General features: G+C 45.9%; 1 pseudogene; it reads right to left on the bottom strand.

The window, feature by feature from the left end:
• Positions 1 to 12,515, bottom strand: part of LOC130119744 (histone lysine acetyltransferase CREBBP-like) — an 18,363-nt pseudogene extending 5,848 nt beyond the window's left edge.
• Positions 12,516 to 13,064: the final 549 nt, after the last annotated feature.

Genomic DNA, 13,064 nt, shown 5'->3' with positions numbered 1-13,064 from the left:
GCTGCCTGTGATGCGCTTCCTGTCTATTTTCCTTTGGCTGCCACTGCTCGTCATAGTGCGATCCCCTCTTTGCCGCCATAGCAGCGAAGTTGTTAAAGTGGAGAGCTGTTTTAACTCGTGGTGTTGAATCCTCCCTGCCAGACTGTCTGTGGCCCTGTTGGGGGAGCAGGGAGAGAGGGAGAGAGAGAGAGAGGGCGGAGGGCTGGGGCAGAGGATGCGAGGAGATTAAACAGTCGAATTAAATTGGCATTAAATAGTCATAAAGCGTTCTGCTCCCAAGTGAGATAGCCACAACCCAAAACCCAGCTAAAGGGGAAGGATAGGCCAGGTGAGGTGAGTTACGTTCTTAGCTGAATGGGAAGATAACCAATTTCCGGACTTTGTTCTTCCGTACTTTAGAGGTTTTGAGCGAAGACCTTATGCAATTTTTATCAAGGTATTTAGTCGCGATTTAAAATCCAGAACCAAACTCGGTTCATTTTACTGCCCTCTCTGCCCCGTCCCCACTGGCATATTCATATTCTGACTTATGGCCAGTCATTTGCAATACAAAAACCACACAGCAGAGAGGAAAAAGGAAAATTGCTCATTAAGCCCATTCTGAGATAACATGGAGTCTGCATGCCAAGCCAATATTTATATGACTGTTCACCTTAATGAGAATACCTCGTTTACTCTAGTCACGCGGCATCCCAAGCTTCTCACCAGGCCATATTTCTATCCCAAACGCTACACTGCCATACCAAAGCCCAAATATTGGGGGGGGGGGGGGGGTTCACATTTTTGACAAGTCTCTAGAGTTGCCATTAGCCAAAAAAAAAAATTAAATCATGACAGCATAAAATATTAATACCACTGATTCTTTTGAGCTATCATAGCGATATCCCAATTCAGTTGGAGCGCCTCCTACAATAACACGGATTGATTTGACATAACGCGCGCGTGGCAAGAGTCGATGTGAATGCTCGCCACATGGGGTCGCACCGTTAAACGACAGTCTGAAGACCTGCCAGCGTTTGCTGCTTTGCTTCGCTTTGCTTTGCTTTGTCCGCAGGTGTCAAGACGGCTGTTTGTTTAAGTTGTCGGAGCAGGATGCCATGGAAAAGACAGTATCTAGAGACCGGAGTCTACTACTCCCTCTCCTGCTTAGCTAAGCCCCCTACAGACCACACACACACACACACACACACACACACACACACACACACGCACACTTAAGTAGATATACCCAATCATTGCCACCGCTTTAGCAAGCCAACCCTCTCTCCTCCACACATGTACAGCCAGACCCCTTTAACTTATTAACTTATTGACCAGTCCAAATGTTATTTATTTATTTATTTATCGACAACTCCTTCCTTTCACGCTGAGCGCTTTTTACGTTTTGCTTTTTGATTTCCTCCTCTGCCCTGCCGTCCCTTCCCATCCCCGTGAAAAGTCAAGACCGTAACCGTAAGACCAAAAAAACAAACAACAAACACAAAAAAAGAGTTAAGACCTTGCAAGATCACCATCTACTACTGCCTTGTACACAGTTTCCTTAAAATGAGAATGTAAACATATAGCATGAGTAACAACTTCACCATTGACCTCAGAAATAGCCCGCATGCGCTTGTGTGTGTGTGTGCATGTGTGTGTTTGTGCACACGCGTTTGCATATGTGCATGCATATGTGCATCGCGGGTGTGCATATGTGCATCGTGTGTGAGCATACATACATTTATGCGTGTGATAAGGCAGATACGTGTCTGTGTACCGTGCCGTTGGATGTGCGAGCGTGGGTATAAACATACATTGGCACAGGAAGCTGCCACATGCGTTGCCCAACACACGCGTGCACACAGACACAAGCAGAGAGCCCAACGCTGAGGTCTGGCCAGATCACCAACACTCTGCTTAATGAGGAGGTGTATGAGGAGAGTGGTAATGATGTGGGATCCTCTAAATGACCTGGGACAGGGAAGGCCTCACGTCCTTTCAAAACATAAAATAAACCCATTGTGAAGTTAAAAAAAAAAACCCACCAAGAATCCTTCAAACGCACCCAGAGTTTTTGTCCCCCTTTCTTAACATTTTTTTGGTGGGGGGGGGGGGTTAGTCTACGGTGTGTGGATGACTTATGTCTCTGCTCAGTCAAACCTATCTAATTACCTTTTAAAATGCATGTGCACAGGCCGGATGATAGCCCTGTTGTGTCAGCTGAATTCTGTGCGATGCGAGGCCTCCGACTGCTCGTAGTGTTTAGGGGTCATGTCCGCGGAAATGCCCCTGGGGCAAGACACGCCAGCGCTGTAATGAGCCAGGGTGAGTCAACAACTCTGAACGACAACAACAACAACGACGACTCAGAGCTACAAATCTGAATAAGAATGAAGCCGGCCGGCCTGGTTGGGTGTCCATCTCGGCTGATCCCACATATGCAACATTTACACTTCCAGACGAAATTTCACTTTTTACCACAAACTGCAACTGCTTTTGTTTAAGGGGGGAAACGGAAAAGAAGTGAAGGTGTGAAATGAAAACAAAGCAAAAATTATCTGTCTCTCTCTTTCGCGCTCACTCTCTGCTCGCGCTCTCTCTCTCTCTCTCTCTCTCTCTCTCTCTCTCTCTCTCTCTCTCTCCAGCCACTGGAAGCAACGGTGGGTTGGGTTAACTGGAGTGATTCACGGCTTTGCGTTTTCACTCATTTGGTTCCACTGATAAATATTTGAGAGGAGGCTAAACTCGAAACTCGCCTCCAAACCAACCGCAAAACTAAGGAGTTGGGTGAAAGGACGCTCTGAGCCCACCTGTCCCCAGTCAGTTTCCTTTCTTTCTGAATGGCTACTGTAATCTTTACTAGTTTGATTTGTTTTTATATAATCTGAACGTATGTTCGTGTGTATGTTATCCTGTTATGACGACAACATAAAACCGTGTCTAAATATCTAGCAGCGTATTCCCCGTGAGAGTGCTTTGGGAAAAAACATTATTATGCATCAGATCAAGTCCTAATCTAAAGAAACACGATGAGCAATAAATCCAAGATCCTTTTTTTATTGAATGTTTTACAACATTTACCTTACTGAATAAAGTAGAGGATTTTTAGACAAACTCGAGTGTTTTGGCTGTGTGTGTGTGTGTGTGTGTTTGTGTGGAAATGTCCTGAGCAACCACTCTGGAGAAAGACTGATAAGAGATGTGAAATGAAAGAGAGGTGGAGCGAGAGTGAAAGGAGGATAGGGAGGGTGAGAAAGAAAGACGGCAACAGTGTCTGTGTGTGGGGGGGGGGAGCAGAGGAAGAGAGAAAGGTAAAGAGACAAAAAACTGACAAAAGTGAGAGCGGCCATCTTACAGTGGAAATTCTCTCTCTCGCTCTCTCTCTCTCCTACTTTCCCCCTCTTCTCCTCCTCTTCTCCTGTCTCATGAATAATAGAAATCAGGACATATTGGACAGCCATCATTTTTTTCTCTCTTTGATGTCAGTGTCTCTTGGTCCTCCTATCTTTCTCTCTCACCCTCTCTCTGTCACTTTCTCCCTGTCTCACTCTCTGTCACTCACTCTCGCTCTCACTTTCTCTCTGTCTCACTCTCTTTATCACTCTCTCCCACTGTCTCACTCTGCCTTTTCTTTCTGTCCTTTTCCTCTCCGTGTTTTAAATAATAAAAGGAGAGGGGCATGTTGGGGCAATTTGACTCTCAGTCAGGGTGCGTCTGTCTGGTTTTTATGGGTCAACTCCCCTCAATCCCTTCAAAATACACACACACACACACACACACACACACACACACACACACGCACACACACACACACACGTATGCACATGAGCACTAATGCACTCAATCCCCCCCAGTGGTTGCTAAATCCTCAACCCCTATTGTCCACTTCCCTCTCATCCTTTCCCTGTTTTCATGAAAACCTCGCACCATCTCCTCCACTCTGTCCCATCCCCCCTCTCTCCCTCTCTCCATTCCTGTTTTTCTCTCCTTTACTGTCTCCTCTCCTCTCCCAGTCTGTCTCTAGTCATGACTAATGTACTGGTTAATGGCTCCCCAACCCTCCATTCACTCTCAGATTACAAAGTCACACACACACACTTGTTAATACACAGACAAGCGTGCACACACACACAAGCACATACAAATAAAAACATGCTACACGTGCACATGCAGGTAACCAACCACACATGCACGTGCCAACACCAGTGCCCTCACATTCATGTAAACATACATGTTAATGATGAATAAACACACTTAGCATATGCAAACATAAACATGCACAAAAACACAAAAGAGGCACTCATGGCCTGCCAATCCACAGTATATCCATTCACCAGCGGATTAGGATTAACAATCCCACCACCACGGCACTATACACACAGGCCAACATACTCGCACGCACACGCCCAAACAAACACACACATGCAGACACACACACGCACGCCTGCACACCATGGAGACTGCTCTCTGTGCTGCTGAGAGCACCAGCTGCCATCTAATCTAAATGCTGTAATCCACTCATAGCTTCACCCTCTCTCTCTTTCTCTTCTTCGTTCTCTCTCTCACACTCTTACTCTTTTTGCTTTCCTCCCGCTCTTTATCTATCTATCTAGCTATCTGGATGGCTCAAGTATGGCACAGGGGTTAGGGTTCAAGTCCCATCTGGACTCCTAGTGCTAAAAATATACATGCTACTCGAAACAGAGAATGTAATGGGCAGCCCGGCGGCCCAGTGGTTAGCGCTGTTGCCTCATCGCAAGAAGATCCTGGGTTCGAACCCCAGGCCATCCCAGGTCTTTTCTGTGTGGAGTTTGCATGTTCTCCCCGTGTCGGCGTGGGTTTCCTCCCACCATCAAAAAGACATGCGTGTTAGGGTTAATACTCCTGCCTGTGCCCCTGAGCAAGGCAATGAAAAGAAGAACTGGAGTTGATCACCGAGCGCTGCAGCTGCCCCACTGCTCCTATACAATAGGATGGGTTAAACGCAGAAGACAAATTTCATTGTGGCCAAAACAACTGTGCAATGACAAAAATGAAGTGGCTTTCTTTCTTCTAATCACTTTGATAAATAAAACTCATCTAAATACAAGGACGTCACTGTATGTTATGACACCACGACCACACTAACCGCTAAGAGACACAACTAACTGGATGAACACATATCAAGCACATATACACAGAGAAGCACACTTGTAACAATGTACGTACCCACAAATTCTAATGCACACACACACACACACACACACACACACACACACACACACACCAGCATGTTGTAATGTTCCAACACAGTCCTGACAGTCTTCATATACGTATAAGTACCCTAACAGGAGTACATTCTCGCTTTGCCTTTTCTTTTTTTTATCTTCGCCTATCCATCCATGTCTGCCACCCACCCAAATTCATTCAGTCGAATTGTTTATTGGTCTTGGGCTCACTCACTCTGATTCATGCGTAATGTGTCCCATAAGACATGGGTTGCCTTTTGCACACATTCTGGCTATCTATCTATCTATCTATCTATCTATCTATCCATCTATCCATCCATCTAGCTAGCTAGCTAGCTATTAATCAATCAAGATGCATTCTATCTATCTATCAGCAAATCTACACACAAACACACACACACACGCACACGCACACTGCATGCAGTCGATGTAAACTCCATCCTGGAGATTAGTGAGATGATCCGCTGACTGGCTCAGAGGAATCGTAAGGGTTAATCCACAAGAACAACAGCTCAGACATGGACATAGACATTGGACATTTTCCAACCCCCCCTTTTTTTTATTTCAATTCTTCCTCCTTTCTCCATGCAGGTTTGTTTTGTATTCAAGGGATAGGAAAAGTAATGTAAACATGTGCATGGGTTGGTAGTTTGTAATACTGAGAGTAAGAAAAGTTTCAGGCATGTTTGACCATTTATGAGAAGGCATTGAGTGTTTTTGTGTGTCTGTTCTAATGCCACTGGGAGGCGCCATGCAGTCTGCTGGAACAGCAATGCGTCAAGAAAGGAAGAAAGGAAAAGGGGGAACGTTACAAGTCCCATATCTGCATTTTTGTGATGGGTTTAGTTTCCCTTTAAAGAGGAGCTCGGTAGGTGAGGCTTGGAGGGTCAAAGGTCACAGGAGACCCATAAGACACCACGCCATCTCCTCACACTGTTGCTTAGGTTTAACAAACATACCGCACACTTTCTGAAGTTACTTCCTGACTCCAGCTTACACCCCCCCACACACACACACACACACACTTTTTTTGTGAATTTCCTTCTCAACAAGGCTAATTTTGGCCTCCTCTCATCTGTGACTATGACAAACCCCTCCGTTTCTAACAGCCTCAGAGGGGGCTGGACATATACAGATGACTTGAAATAAAAAAAAAAAGGGGGGGGACCATCTGAAAATAGTGCACACTGAAAGACAAAATACATATTCATCCACAAGACTGGAAACAGAGTAGATAGATGGAATACATAATGGTGATATTAAGTGTGGTGTTTTCATCTTTAATTATTTTGTAGAGAAAATACGTATTGATGTGCGTTTGTAACCTCTAGCTAAAACAAACGGAGTTATTGTGGTAAGGCACACTGTTTGGCTGAACATTACACTCGCCTGTGTGACAAATTTAACGAACCAAATTACCACAATAAAACATAGGAAAGCCTTTTGTGTCATTTCAGCCCTGCGCTGCAATATGTGTTTACGTTTAGTGTGCGTTCAAGACAGAAAATACACACTTGTGTTCATCAGCAAAAAAAAAACACTCGAAAAGAAATCAAGTTTCAGAAATCAAGTTTCCTCTCAGTTAGAGTCCAAAGCCACGCTGACCTTTTGGCGCGTAGCAGGGTTTGCTCCAGAGACACACACTTTTAGAAATCTAAGCCTTTATACAAACTCCGTCATCAAACGACCCGTTAACCCAGCGAGGGGTGGTCCAAGGTCAGTGCTCCAGGATCAATAATAACAAATCAAACTACTCCTTAACTCCCATATAGCATAAAACAAACTACAAGGCCGCATGTATGAGCGGATGAGAGGAGATGGACTGCAATCGTACAAGATATGCTGATGAAAATGTGTGCTATAGGAAAAAAAGCAATTATGATGCACATGGTGATAAGAAATAAGTACTATTGCTCAAGCTATAGCATGGCTGTGCATAAAGATATCATGTTTTATTGCAATGCTGTATTCTGCCTTTCATATTCCTAATGTGGAAAGAAACATTTTTTCGGTAGCTATTCATTAACACGTTGGAGGCGTGTGGAAATGTCTCCATGATGCATACTGTGCAAATTGCACCGCAGTCATTCAGTTGATTGGCCTTATTCAGAATGACCTTCAGTGACATGGAGCGTTTGCTATCTTGCTTTAGGACATTTTTATTGGACGCATGACTGTTGACGAACTCACTGGCTGCTGTGGGAAGTCGGGCCACGACCTTTCCAGTCATTCCCAGCCTTTTCCTGGGACCCCATAAGTTTGAGGGCAGAAATTGCTGCGATCGCAGTATTTGATATACATGAAAACTCCTTCGATGCTCTGTCACACAGAGAGCCGAAAATAGCATGTCATTTCTCAGGGGCACAGACGTCAGGCGGGTCCACTGACTGGGTGTACGAGGAGGCTGCATGGTATTCACAACGGCCTCTGTGCAAGCTGGTGGCAGCGTTTCATTTAAACATATAGGTCAGACCTTTTACTACCTACCGTATGATGCACTACTCTTGCACTGCTCCTCCACCCCAAAGAGGGAATATTTAGAGCATGCACACATTATACCCAGAAGAATACACCATTTAAAGACGGGTTTGGGAATATCTCCATTCAGACTTATGGGCAGACAGTAGCGACCAGTGTGAGGTATCAATACAGGATTACTGCTTCTAACATTGCCGCTACCCAGCAACCTCTGAGTTATGCAGGAAATCCAGCTGTACACGTAAAAGGGAAGAAGGATCTGGTTCATTAAGACATATGCACACTCAGAGCCATCTACAGTATGAGTTCTGCTTGAAAGGAGCCAACTTGAACTCATCTCTTTCCCTTATTAGGCAAAGTCCATTTCTGGAAGCAATGCCAGTGCAATTCGGTCATCACTCATCTCCTGATTCTCCTTCTTCTAGTTTTCCTGTGTCTGTCTGACTCACTTTTTATCTACATCTCACTCTCCTTTGGCTCTTCCTTTCCACCCCTCTCTCTGTCTCCCTCCCTCTCTTTCTCTCTCTTTTTCTTGCTAGCGTACACACTGTACCTGTGTTAGGGGATGTGGGTCACTCGGGGGGCAAACTTCATTTCCGTAAACGAGGACAGAAAAAGAAATCCTGACACACCAGTTAATTAACGACACACTGTCCCCCGCTCAGCCAGCCAGACACACACACACACGCGCGCACACACACATACGCTACATGCATGCATACTACAAGCCAAAACTTGTTCGTTGGGCTAATTAGAATTGACAATGTGTGTGTGAATGTGTTAGTAATTGTGTGAGTGAGTGTGTGTGTGTGTGTGTGTGTGTGTGTGTGTGTGTGTGTGTGTGTGTGTGTGTGTGTGTGTGTGTGTGTGTGTGTGTGTGTGTGTGTGTGTGTGTGCATAGATGGGCTGGCCTACTGTATGTGCATGGTTGTATGTGTGTAAAAAGCTGGGATGGGGTCGTGCTCTGTGGCCCAGTTTCAGCTGAATGAGGGGGAATATTATAGGCCTGATGAGGAGACATGGGTTTCAAGTACAAATATAGAAGGATGACGGAAAGAGAAAGAGAGTTAGAAAAAGAGAGTGTGATAGAGTGGGGGAGAGAGAGAAAGAAGAAGAAGAAGAAGAAGAAGAAGAAGAAGGTGTCACGGTTCACTGTAAGTGCCTGTTCACAGTTAAAAACTAGAGTGCACTCAGTAGAGTAAAGATCTCCACAAAGCATATCGCCCTTTTGGACTTGGCAACAAACCACCCTTTTTTCACCTGGCGGGAGAAAGGAAAATATGGAGACACTTCTTGTGTATCTCCCCTTCTCCAGTGCTCGGACTTAGGCGAAAAACCAGAATCATCAGGATCAGAATCATCTTTATTGGCTATGTAGGTATGCACAAACATGGAATTTGACTCCGGTTTCGTGACTCTCTGTGTACTTAATATAGAACAATAACACTACAGCACAACAATCTTCACATATATACACAAGGATTGGCTATATACAGGCGAAATCTACTACTACAACTACTTTCGGCTGCTCCCGTTAGGGGTCACCAGAATGGATCATCCATTTCCATTTCTTCCTGTCTTCTGCCTCTTCCTCTGTCACATCGGCCACCTGCATGTCTTCCCTCACCACATCCATAAACCTCCTCTTTGGCCTTCCTCTTTTCCTCTTCCCTGGCAGCTCCATATTCAGCATCCTTCTCCCAATATACCCAGCATCTCCCCTCCACACATGTCCAAGCCATCTCAATCTTGCCTCTCTTCCTTTGTCTCCAAACCATCCAACTTGAGCGGTCCCTCTAATATACTCATTCCTAATCCTATCCTTCTTCGCCACTCCCAGTGAAAATCTTAGCATCTTCAACTCTGCCACCTCCAGCTCCGCCTCCTGTCTTTTTGTCAGTGCCACTGTCTCCAAACCATATAACATAGCTGGTCTCACAACCATCTTGTAAACCTTCCCTTTAACTCTTGCTGGTACCCTTCTGTCACAAATCACTCCTGACACTCTTTTCCACCCACTCCACCCTGCCTGCACTCTCTTCTGCACTCCCCGTTACTTTGTACAGTTGACCCCAAGTATTTAAACTCATATGCCTTCATCACCTCCACTCCTTGCATCCTCACCATGCCGCTGTACTCCCTCTCATTCACACATAGGTATTCCGTCTTGCTCCTACTGACTTTCATTCCTCTTCTCTCCAGTGCATACCTCCACCTCTCCAGGCTCTCCTCAACCTGCACCCTACTCTCGCTACAGATCACAATGTCATCCGCAAACATCATCGTCCACGGAGACTCCTGCCTGATCTCGTCCATCAACCTGTCAATCACCATTGCAAACAAGAAAGGGCTCAGAGCCGATCCTTCATGTAATCCTACCTCCACCTTGAACCCATCTGTCATTCCAACTGCACACCTCACCACTGTCACACTTCCCTCATACATATCCCGCACCACTCTTACATACTTCTCTTCAACTCCCAACTTCCTCATACAATACCACACCTGCTCTCTCGGCACCCTGTCATATGCTTTCTCTAAATCCACAAAGACCCAAAGTAACTCCTTCTGGCCTTCTCTATACTTCTCAATCAACATTCTCAAAGCAAACCGCATCTGTAATGCTCTTTCATGGCATGAAACAACACTGCTGCTCGCTGATCATCACCTCTCCTCTTAACCTAGCTTCTATTACTCGTTCCCATATCTTCATGCTGTGGCTGATCAACTTTATACCTCTGTAGTTGCTACAATTCTGCACATCGCCCTTGTTCTTGAAAAGTGGTACCAATATGCTTCTTCTCCACTCCTCAGGCATCTTCTCACTTTTCAAGATTGTGTTGAACAATCTAGTTAAAAACCCCACTGCCATCTCTCCTAAACATCTCCGTGCCTCCACAGGTATGTCATCACGACCAACTGCCTTTCCACTCTTCATCCTCTTCATAGCTGCCCTCACTTCCTCCTTGCTAATCCACTGCACTTCCTGATTCACTATCCCCACATCATCCAACCTTCTCTCTTTCTTATTTGCTTCATTCATCAGCCCCCCAAAGTACTCCTTCCACCTTCTCAGTACACTCTTCTCGCTTGTCAGCAACTTTCCATCTCTATCCTTGATCACCCTAACTTGCTGCACATCCTTCCCAGCTCGGCCCCTCTGTTTAGCCAATCGTTACAAGTCCTTTTCTCCTTCCTTAGTGTCCAACCTCTCATACAACTCACCATACACCTTTTCCTTTGCCTTTGCCACCTCTCTCTTCGCTTTAGGTTGCGTCTCCTTGTACTCCTGTCTACTTTCGTCATCTCTCTGACTATCCCACTTCTTCTTTGCCAACCTCTTCCTCTGTATAATTTGCTGTACTTCCTCATTCCACCACCAAGTCTCCTTGTCTTCCTTCCTCTGTCCTGATGACACACCAAGTACCTTCCTAGCTGTCTCCCTCACTATTTCTGCAGTGCTTGCCCAGCCATATACAGGCAAAATAAGTGGCAATAAACTGTAGTGGTGCAGAGAACATATCGGAGATGCTGAAATTAATGTTAGCAGGTTACTTACATACATGCCTGAGGTAGATGGACATGACAGAGCGTACCAGTATATGTACAATGTACAGCGTTCTGTCCTCACCAAGTGTTGTCCCCATGAACGTATACTCAGCTATACAGACAGCTAAACACTCTCCAAATCAAGCTCCAAGAAAGCGACATATGTGTTGAATTTGGCAGTTTAATCAGGATAAGTGTGAAACTGTGGACAAAGAATAAGGATGTACAAATGAAAAATGTTATGCTATTGTACTAAACAACAAAGAACAAATAAAGATGCATATACGTATGTTACTTTTATACCAATAAGCAACGCAACTTACAGATGATGCCATGTATAAGCTATGAAGGAGAGGATTGCGTTGGATTGTATCCAGCAGTACCATGCAGCCGTCTCTGGCAAGCTCTCGAGGGGAAGTGGGGCACTTCCTGTTTCTGGGGTTAACAAAAGGAACTATTCAGAGCAACCACCAGAGGGTGGCAAATACAATACAAAACAAATTTGGTTCCATCACACTCCCCACCTGTCATCTCCAGGATGTCCAACTGAAAGGTAAACTCGATAGTTTCTCGATAGTCTCTGAAGGATGACTTCAGAGACTGGCCTTAAGAACAGTTTTGGTACACTGTCTTTGACAATTTTCACTTCGACCCTTCTGACCTTTCCATCATCACAAGGAAAGGTTCTTGTGATCAATCCTGTAGGCCAGTCATGTCTCTTGACTAGGTTGTCTTTTAGCAGGACATCTCCATCCAGCAGGTTTGGTCTTTCCTTTCTCTATTTCCATCAACCCCGGAGACCCCTGAGGTACTCTGTTCTGGTGTCTCCATGTGCCCCTGCTCCATGGACCCCGACAGTGGGCCTCCCAGGCCAGGGTGCAGGGACCCCGAAAGTGATGGAGGCGGGTGTTGGGGTGAGGGCTGTGGCTGGTTTTGAACCTGTGGCAAGGGACTGGAATGTGGAGGTTGCTGCTGCTGGGGTTATTGTTGGGAGGTTGGACAAGGGGACTGAATCAGCGATGGGGAGAAGACCTGGTTGCTGAGGGCGTTGGCCAGGGTGGGCTGACCAGGAAGATGAGCCCCACCCTGTGTTTGGCTGGGCAACAGGTGGGTCTGGGGGCTCATGGGGCTTGGCTGGGCTGGAGAGCCCATCTGTTGCTTCAGGACGGCCTGCTGTTGCTGCTGGAGCATGCGCTGGTGAAGCAGGTTCTGGGTGGAGTCCATTCCCATGCCAGGGTGGCCCATCTGAGCCATGGCTTGGAGCTGGCCCATCACGTTCATTTCTGAAGATGTCCTCCATGGAGTGCACAAAATGGTGTTTCATCTCCTGTTTTCTATTCAGGGTACAGTGGAGTGAAATCAGTCGGCTGAGGGCTTGCTTGCTATTATTTGGTAATCGTGGTCTCGGAGTACAAAATGGAAGAGGAGCCATCCAACTGTTGGAATCATCTTTCATAAACTCCCTGTTCATGATCTGAAGGAAGATTTCCATCTTCGATTGATGGCGCTAGCTTGTCATCATCTTGAGAGTGGCCGAAGACTAGCTTGCCTAAGCCTGGTTGGGCAGAAGCCAGTGTGCTAGGCGGTTTGTACCGCTCACTTACTATCTTCTCTTTGAGGAAGATTCTGCTCTCGCAAGGCCTGAAGTAACTGGGATGCCCGTTGTCCAGGACATTGGTCTTCAATGTACTGAGAGTTGGTCGATGGGCCCCGCCAAGGTAGACGTCACCAACTATGACCCAGCCTAGATCCAGTCATTGGGCGTAGGGTGCATTGTGATGACCATTGCGCTGGCTGCGACCTTTGTGTACACGGATGATGTCTCTGCCA

Source organism: Lampris incognitus, chromosome 10 (genome assembly GCF_029633865.1).
Source record: "Lampris incognitus isolate fLamInc1 chromosome 10, fLamInc1.hap2, whole genome shotgun sequence".
Classification (NCBI taxonomy): Eukaryota; Metazoa; Chordata; class Actinopteri; order Lampriformes; family Lampridae; genus Lampris; species Lampris incognitus.
Note: the sequence above shows the minus strand (reverse complement) of the source record. Positions and strands in the feature narration are given on the sequence as shown.